The sequence below is a fragment of the Ailuropoda melanoleuca genome, chromosome 7 (assembly GCF_002007445.2).
Source record: "Ailuropoda melanoleuca isolate Jingjing chromosome 7, ASM200744v2, whole genome shotgun sequence".
Lineage (NCBI taxonomy): Eukaryota > Metazoa > Chordata > Mammalia > Carnivora > Ursidae > Ailuropoda > Ailuropoda melanoleuca.
Window position 1 is genome coordinate 61,553,005 of NC_048224.1, and position 8,868 is coordinate 61,561,872.

The window sequence follows — 8,868 nt, forward strand, 5'->3', positions numbered from 1 at the left end:
TTCCCTTCATAACATCCAAGTTTTACTGAATGATTTCTCCTGGAAATCTTAACCACTCTGTCATTTGAAAGTTCAATTATTAGAGAATTACCATAATCAGACCTTCAGTGTCTGTAGAAGTGTATCTGATGGTCATATGTAAGAAGTGTATATGGGTAATCACAGCAACAATAAGCTGAAGTTGCTGCACTTTAACAGGAGACCTTCTGAGTATTTCCCGAGAAGCTGCTTTTTGCAGCCAACCTGTCCTATTTTGCCTGCTTCTAATCTTCTCTTCAATGTATACCAATGATTAGAAAAGGTGCAAGAGAACAACAAGTATGTAAACTTAAAATCAATAGCCTTCGTTTTACAATCAATTAGAAAAACAGATGTTCCTTTTCCAGAAATAGAAATTGGATTTGGACACTTGAGGCGGCTTTTCATTTTGAGAGAGGGAGAGAGTGAAGGAGAGAATCTTAAGCAGGTTCTATACACAGCGCAGAGCCTGACACAGGCTTGATCTCACAACCCTGAAATTATGACCTGAGTGAAAATCAAGAATTGATCAAGAGTTGGACACTTGGGGCGCCTGGGTGGCACAGCGGTTAAGCATCTGCCTTCGGCTCAGGGCGTGATCCCAGCGTTATGGGATCGAGCCCCACATCAGGCTCCTCTGCTGTGAGCCTGCTTCTTCCTCTCCCACTCCCCCTGCTTGTGTTCCCTCTCTCGCTGGCTGTCTCTATCACTGTCAAATAAATAAAATCTTAAAAAAAAAAAAAAGAGTTGGACACTTAACTGAGCCACCCAGGTGACCCTGACACTTCAGGAGGGCTTCTATACTTCGTTCCAATTCCTCTGGTCTCCTTAATGCTTAGCGTTCCACCAACACCAAAACATCACTATTATTTCAGACACCCAATACACAAAACATACACTTGTGAGTTTTTTTTTAATTAAAAAAAATTTAAGAGCCCTTGTTGTTCCAACTGTTAAAAATTTGCCTTCTTCTATGCCACCAACCTCATCAACTCTCCTGCCTCTGAGTATGGTGTGACTTCCATCTATTTACCCATCCATTTCAAATTACTGCCTTCACATTTCCTCTCTCCCTCCCTCACTTGCTCCCAGTACTTTCTTTTTAGATATATTTCTATATAGACATATGTAAGGGTACATATTCTACTCAACTCTATTAAAAACTGGACATTCTCTATTGGCTCTTCTTGCTCTGATGCCCAATACAATGATGAAGTTGTCTAAGAATTTATCATTTCTTCCCATGATTTCCCTTGCCACCCACTGGACTTTAAGCTTAAAGAAGGTGAGGACCAATTTTATTTTCTTCACTATTACATGCACAAGCTGAGACAAAAATCTTCAATAACTATTTAGGGAATGAATAAGAAATCTGGGATTCTCATACACACACTTTAATTGGTACTGAAAACTGCATTTGAATCTATGCCATTACTCCCTGATTTTCTTCTGGATTTTCCCTCAGACTGGTTCAAGAAATACTGAGTGTCAAATATTGTGCTATGATACAGGGAACACTGATAAAAGATGAATAAAATGTAGGCACAACAAGCAAACAAGTAAATATGATATACTGACAAAGTGACAGGAATGAAAATTCTACTGGGGAAAGACTCTTAAGAAACCTACAAAAATATCTGGGGAGACAGAGGAACAATTTTAGTGGTTAGCGCACAGGGGGTGGAAAGTAGATGAGGTTGGAAAGGCAGACTAAGAACAGATCATATAAAGCCCTGTGACCTAGAGGTGCCTGGCTGGCTCAGTTGGTAGAGTGTGCAACTCTTGATCTTGGGGCTGTGGGTTTGAACCCCGTGTTGGGTATGGAGATTACTTAAAAAATAAAATAATATCCTAAAAAAAACCCCTGTGGCCTACAATATAGTTTTTGTTTGTTTTAGTATTTTTGAGAGAGAGCAACCGAGCATGAATGGGGCTCGAGCCCATGACTCTGAAATCACAATCTGAACCAAAAACAAGAGTCTGACGGCACAACTGACTGAGCCACCCAGGTGCCAGGTTTTAGTTCAAATGGAAAGCTACTGCATCTGAAAAAGGAGACCTACAATGATCTAATTCACATTTTAAAAGGATGCTAGATATTACGTGGAAACTAAATTACAAGAGCAAAAGTAAAAGCAGACAAGTTAGGAGGGTACTACAGTCACCTTCAGTAACAAATAACAGTGCCTTGAGAACATATTTACCAGTAGAGTTTTAAAAACCCAAAAAACCACCATAGGTACTCAAAACCAAAATATTAAAAAATCCAATACCTTCCTCTCCCTCAAGCAGCTACATACCCCACCCTCGATCCTGAACACACTTACCTTATGTGTTTCAGTTAATGGTTATCACCACCATCATCCCATCATTCAGACTAGAAAACTCCTAGATCACTTTTCATCTCTCCCTCTTCCACCAATATACTAGGTCTGTTAAATTCACTCTACTTCTGAATTACTGTCTGGAATCGACAATCATGGACACTAAAGAGCCTTTCAAATATTATGGGGGAGGGAGTAGGGGAATGAACCAATCTATGTGGTCTCTGCTTTCTGATCCATTTAATTCTTGTCCTGACCCCCAGTCACCTAAAAGGCAAAGATCAAAACTCCTCAACTTAGATCAGTTTTATCTAAATATTACTTCTTCCCTTCTCTATTCTTACTTCCTCCCCTAGACAGCTCCTTATTAACTGCTCAGGATCTCTGTTCACTTATTAGCCCTTCTGACCACACCATTCCATCATCCCACAATCCTCCCCCTCATCCTCTACCTCCAAAAAACCTACAGCTGGCAAGTCTTACTCACCTTTATGACCTGCTCAAAAGTTATCATCTTAGTAAATTCTTTCCAGTCTTCCCAATGTAAGTGAATACTTGCTTCTAGGTTTTCAGAACATTTCCTATTCCCTTCCTTACTACCAATTGGTCTTACACTTTGCTTCCGTAAAACCATTAAACTCTAAATCCCAAGAGGGCAAAGACCGTATTTTATTCATTGTATACTCTCATGTCAACAACCATGCGTTGCCCTCAGCTGGTGTCATTCATTCACTAAACAAACATTTAATGAGGATGTAATACAAAATGAGGATAAATCAGTAAATGATAAGATCCTTACTCTGCTAGGGCTGACATACTGGATAAAATGAAGTAAAATAAATGAACACAAAAATTTCACGCAAAGATCTTAAGAGAAATCTTCCATGACAATAAAAAATTTTGGACTTAAAATTTTATGGAGTATCAAGTAGATAATAAACACAAAACAAGGTAACAAAAGTGAAAGGAGTAAATGTAAACTTAATGTGTACAATTTATTTCCTAAAAACTGAGATTCAAATTTCTTTCTTGTACTTCTGCAAACACCAAGCAATTATATTACCAGGAAATCAATCTCACTAACACCTAATGGTGAATACATAACCTCAAATTACTCATTTTTTAAAAGATAAAAATAAATGAACTGCATAATTACACCATGTAATGAGATTCTGGGATTACATCCATGTAAGGAAAAGAAAAATTTGACCAAGTTACTTCTGGATAGAAGAAAAATAATGCAATGTAAGAAATTTTAAATTTCTAAGAAGTACATTAAAGAGAAAAAAAGCAACAGATGAAATTAGCTAAGTAGTGCATTTTATTTAACCCAATATATTCAAAATGTATCATTTCAACATATAGCCATATTAAAAATTGGGATAGTTTACATTCTTTTCTTCATACCAAATCTTTCCAATTCTGTACTTTACACATCTAATTCAACTGGTAAATTTTTATATTTATTTAGATTTCATTATATTTAAGATGCAAAATGAGACTTGCATACCGAAGTTGTTCCAAATATGCTAAACACTGTACTGATAAATTGAATTAACTACAATAAAATTACAAATCTTAGCTTCACTAGTCTCATTCCAAAGATTCAACAGACCACATATCCACCACACTGAACAGCACAGCTCCAACAGTAGACTTATGACATCCACTTCATCTATCACAATGTTGTCTTTTATCAGCACAGACTAAAATAATGTTGTCCCTTGTCTCCTGAGACAGGGATTTTCTAGTCCTCTTTTCTAAAACAGAAGCTGTCATTTTCTCTACCCTTATGACCTCATAAATTATTTCTATGCTATGTTCTTCTTGGTCTAGAACACTAGTGCCATGGGAGCTGAGGGCTGTTCTACAGCTATTATCTGCAGTCCAAACTGCAAGAAACGGTCAATACAGCTACTGTAGAAAACCAGTATTGAACGTTTTAAATGCTAAATTATTTAACATGTGCATCATACTTATATGATCTATAAAAAAGAATGACTAGAAATTGCTTGTGACAGGTAGTGTTCTTCCGTATGGTATAAGTAGCTGCAAAATAACTCAAATTTTGAGATCTATAATTTCAGTCAACCTAGTGAATATCTCATCCGTTCACAGGTCTAAAGGATCATAATATGAACCTAACTATACCTTAGTTTACCTCAGCTCTGACACTGTAGCACAAATACTGGGAAATAAACTAAACTTATTCCTCCTAAAAATATAAGCATATTATATAGCAAGGCAGAAATTAACAATCTCAATACTTGTTTTCTATATTACAGTTCCTACCCCTCTAAATTTGGAGCATGTCATTTTCCAAAACCTGCTGCTCTCCTCTTAATATTTTAAAAGATTTAATGGCTCCGGGTCAAAATCAATGTACCATAATATAAAGAAGACAAAAAAATAAGGTTTTCTGAAATGTCCTAATTAATCATCATGTGTATTTCTAATAGTAGCAAGAGACTAAGTACAAATCTAAAGTTTCTATACCTGTCTAGTAGGATAATTGGGGCTGTTAAATATGAGGTCAGTAGTGCAAAGAGTGCAGAGGTCCTCCTTATCTGTGGTTTTGCTTTCCACAGTTTCAGTTACCCACAGTTTCGAAGAAGACGACACTCTTCAGACCTCTGGTCAGGTCACTAGTAGCTTAATGCTACATTACCATGTCTATGACATTCACCTCACTTCATCTCATCACAAAGGCATTTTATCATCTCACACCATCATGGCGTTGAGTACAGTACAACACTCTGAGACAGAGCCCACGTTCACGTAACTTTTATTTACAGTATAATGTTATAATTGCTGTATTTTTCGTTAGTCATTATTGTTAATCTCCTACTATGTGCCTAATTTATAAATTATCGCAGACATGCATATGTTATTAGGGAAAAAAGTATATGCAGATTTTGGTACTATCTGTGCTTTTCCACTGGGGGTCTTGGAAGGTTTCCTCCTCAGATAAGGGGACACTATTGTATTTGGAAACCATAATATGAATCAGAAAACTTCAGTATAGATTTACAGTTTCCTTTCTCAAATTTTATCCTTTTTTTCTGCATTTGTGTACCTAAAAATAAAGTTAAGCACTGACTTTTGTAGAAATATAATTCACTGTAATGTCCAAGTACTGCCACAGGGGTTAACCGTTTCTTGATTGAAGAAAACTAGCAATAAATAACTGAACAGAAAAAACAAATGTATTCATGTAATTTTTTTTTAAACAGATGAAACGAAGTTTTACTCTCATTAGACTGCATGAGAATTTCTCAGTTGGAAAACAGGTTAATAGGCCACTTAGGGACGAAACCTAGTAGTAAAAAAAAAAAAAAAGAGGGAAGGGTAGGTTGGTGCAAAGTGAAGAGATAAAAGGATAGATGAGTTGGCTTCCTTGATGACAGATACGTAACCTCGCAGAGTCAAACCCATTTCTAGTTCACAAAAATCACAAAATGCTCGGTCAATGAGGATTTCCTGGTAAAACTGAGAGGACACTATGCTACAGCAATCTTTGGGAAGCAAAAACGTGAGGCACCCAGGTGTTATCTAAATCACAAACAAGTCTCTCTCCTTGTTTCCTACACACAGATATTCTTAGCAGACATACACAAGATTCTAGAAACTACCTGCTAGGATATTTAGAAGGCTATTAACCAGATGATTGTTTCTTTGCACTAACGTAGTCCAATATTTCTGAAAGGAACTATAATCAATATCGCAAACTATGTGCTCTTATTATGGACCAATTTAATTGTTTTAATGTACTGCATAATTCTGAATAAACGTTGAATAATACATATATGTAGCATAAATCTTTGTAAAGTCTCATAAGCCAGGCTATAACTTTTACCATAAAATTACTTAACGATTTCCACTTATTGAACTCCTTGGTGGCATTACCTTCTAAATGACTAATGAAAACTGAAGCTGCAAACCAAGAGAAAATTACTTTTAATAAATACACTCATTGTCTTAGAAAATGCCATTATCAAATCTGTAACTTCAATCTAGAAAAGTAAAAGACCAGTTCACAAAAGAGAAAGGTTGAGCCATCATTTTAATCCATCTAAACAGTGTATTATATTCATATTTACCAAGATGGTAAGCAAAGACCAAGACAGTTTTCTAAAACCTTCACCTGTCAAGCATAAGCATCTTCTCAAGATTTTTTTTTTTAATTAAATAACCACAACACCCAATGTGGGGCTCAAACTCATGACCCCAGCAAGGTCAAGCAAGAGTCCTATGGTTGGCCAGGTGCCCCAAGCATCTTCAAATATACTGATACAAAAACATTATTACACTGTTTCATTTCTCATACTGGTATAGGTAGTTGAAAATCAGGTAAGTGAAAAACCTTTACAAAATTTTCAAATTGTATTTTTCTATATTCCTTCTTCACTTGAATTCACTAGGCCTGTGACACAAAAATGAAATCCTAGTTCAAAAATGTTAGGTATAAAATTTAGCACTCAATAGCCTACTTAAAAAGCAGTACTTGTCAACTGGCAGTAGCTGGAAAAGTTTGGGAGTGTTTTGAATGGTCTCAGTGATTGGCCAGAGATCCTAAATAGAATATAATGTACCAGAACAATTACCTATGCTACCACTAACCCAAATCAACTAATCAAAAAAGTTACTATGATTCTTTTGAGTAATACTTTAGAACAGAGATTCTCAAAGAGTCCCCAAACCCAACATTTATCAATAGGGAACTTATTAGAAATGCACATTACTTAGCCCTACCTGAGACCTGCTGAATCAGAAATTGTGCAGTAGAGCCCAGAAATGTTTTAATGAGCCCTCTAGGTGGCTCTAATGCACACTGAAGTGTAAAAATTACCAATTTGGAGGGATACTCACATGGCTGCTGGTCTTTAATGTAGAGCAGGGATTTTGTTTTTCCACTGTTCTATCTCAGCCTTAGGAAAGGGTACAGCAAACAATAGGACCCTTCAATACATATTGATAAAAATAAATACATGGATATAGTGCAATTCTGAATGACATGGCTCCCCCATAAATTCTATGACTGTGAAGGTATCATTTTGTAAACAATTACTCTGATTTTTATGTTCACTTTGCTAAACTGCTGATTGCTAATGCTTAAAATATGCTAACCAGGCCGTGAACATGTAAACAGTCTAACCAATTCTAAGAATTAGCTTTATAGACTAAGTAACCATTGAGAAAGTTACTACTGCCTCCAACACTTTCAAAAAGGTCAGAAATTAAAAGAGAATCACTATGTGAGAGATTGTTTACTTTTTGTCATTACATAAAAACACCAAGCAACATTTGTAAATCTGAGCAATGTGTCACATTTGATACTGACTTAACATTATATAATAATCTGAAAACACCCTGAAGAAAAATTAACTACAATTATTCTGGCAAAATGTACAATAATATAAATAATTTGCAGAAAATAAACTGTCCAAGCAAGCATACAAAAATAAAAATGTAAGTAACTCATAGGCTAAACTTGGCAAAGTTAATAGTGACAGGATTTTATTTACATAGTTCTTCTAAATCCCAAAGCATACCTAAACTCTCATGCATATTCACAAAAGTCTAGTAGGTTGACATTTTGCACAAAGATGAAACAAGGAAGAATATGTCTTAAGAGGTCCAGTCACAGATATAATATAAAACATAATGGATTACTACGGCTACTCCTTTAAGTTTTGACACTACCTCATATTCATGTATTTCCTACCTTAAATATCTGAAATGATCATTTCAGAGCTAGAAACAAATTTCAGATATAAACAGCAATTCCAAAGTCTTCAACACTACAAACACCACACTTATATAGAGCATTTAAGAAACTCTAGGTCCATTACATTACTACTCAAGTAAAGTCCACACATTACTATTGATGCAATGTAGAATCCTTATTTTTAATTAATAAAAACCGTTTCTTATTGACAATTTATTTTTTAAAGATTTCATTCATTTGAGGTAGAGTGAGAGAAAGCGAGCACAAGCTGGGGCAGGGATGGGGAGGCAGAGGGAGAGAAAGAAGCAGACTCCCCATTGAGCAGAGAGCACGTTGTGGGGCTTGAGCCCAGAAACCTGGGATCATGACCTGAGGCGAAGGCAGATGCTTAACCAACTGAGCCACCCAGGTGCCCCAACTGATACTTAGAAAAAATAAGTTGAAAATTAAAAAATCATGTATTCCTACTAAGTACACTTCTTAATTAATCCTACTAATTTAGTCTTTGAGATGAAGTGCCTTACATGAATTTTGGGTGATTATATTGTATAAAACAGAACTGAAATTTTATGTACACGTATAAGCAGAACACCATCTGTTAAAATCTATTTAACTCAGAAAGACAAACAGTAATTCTAACTTAAGATTTTTATATAAACACAGTCAACAAAATCTAGTATCTATTGCAGAGGGAAGAATTGGTAAGAGACACAGTGATTCAAACCATAAAACAACATACTTGAAAAACAATTTTTAAAAAATGTGTACTACAAACTCTGGCTATTTTATGTTAAGAAA

The 8,868-nt window shown here is 35.7% G+C and overlaps 1 long non-coding RNA gene across 1 annotated transcript in view; it reads right to left on the bottom strand.

The window, feature by feature from the left end:
• LOC117803061 overlaps positions 1-8,334 on the bottom strand; it is a 27,648-nt gene extending 19,314 nt beyond the window's left edge. Inside the window, exon 1 of the long non-coding RNA XR_004626663.1 lies at positions 7,212-8,334. This is a non-coding gene — a long non-coding RNA (uncharacterized LOC117803061). The remainder of the gene's footprint in view (positions 1-7,211) is intronic.
• Positions 8,335-8,868: the final 534 nt, after the last annotated feature.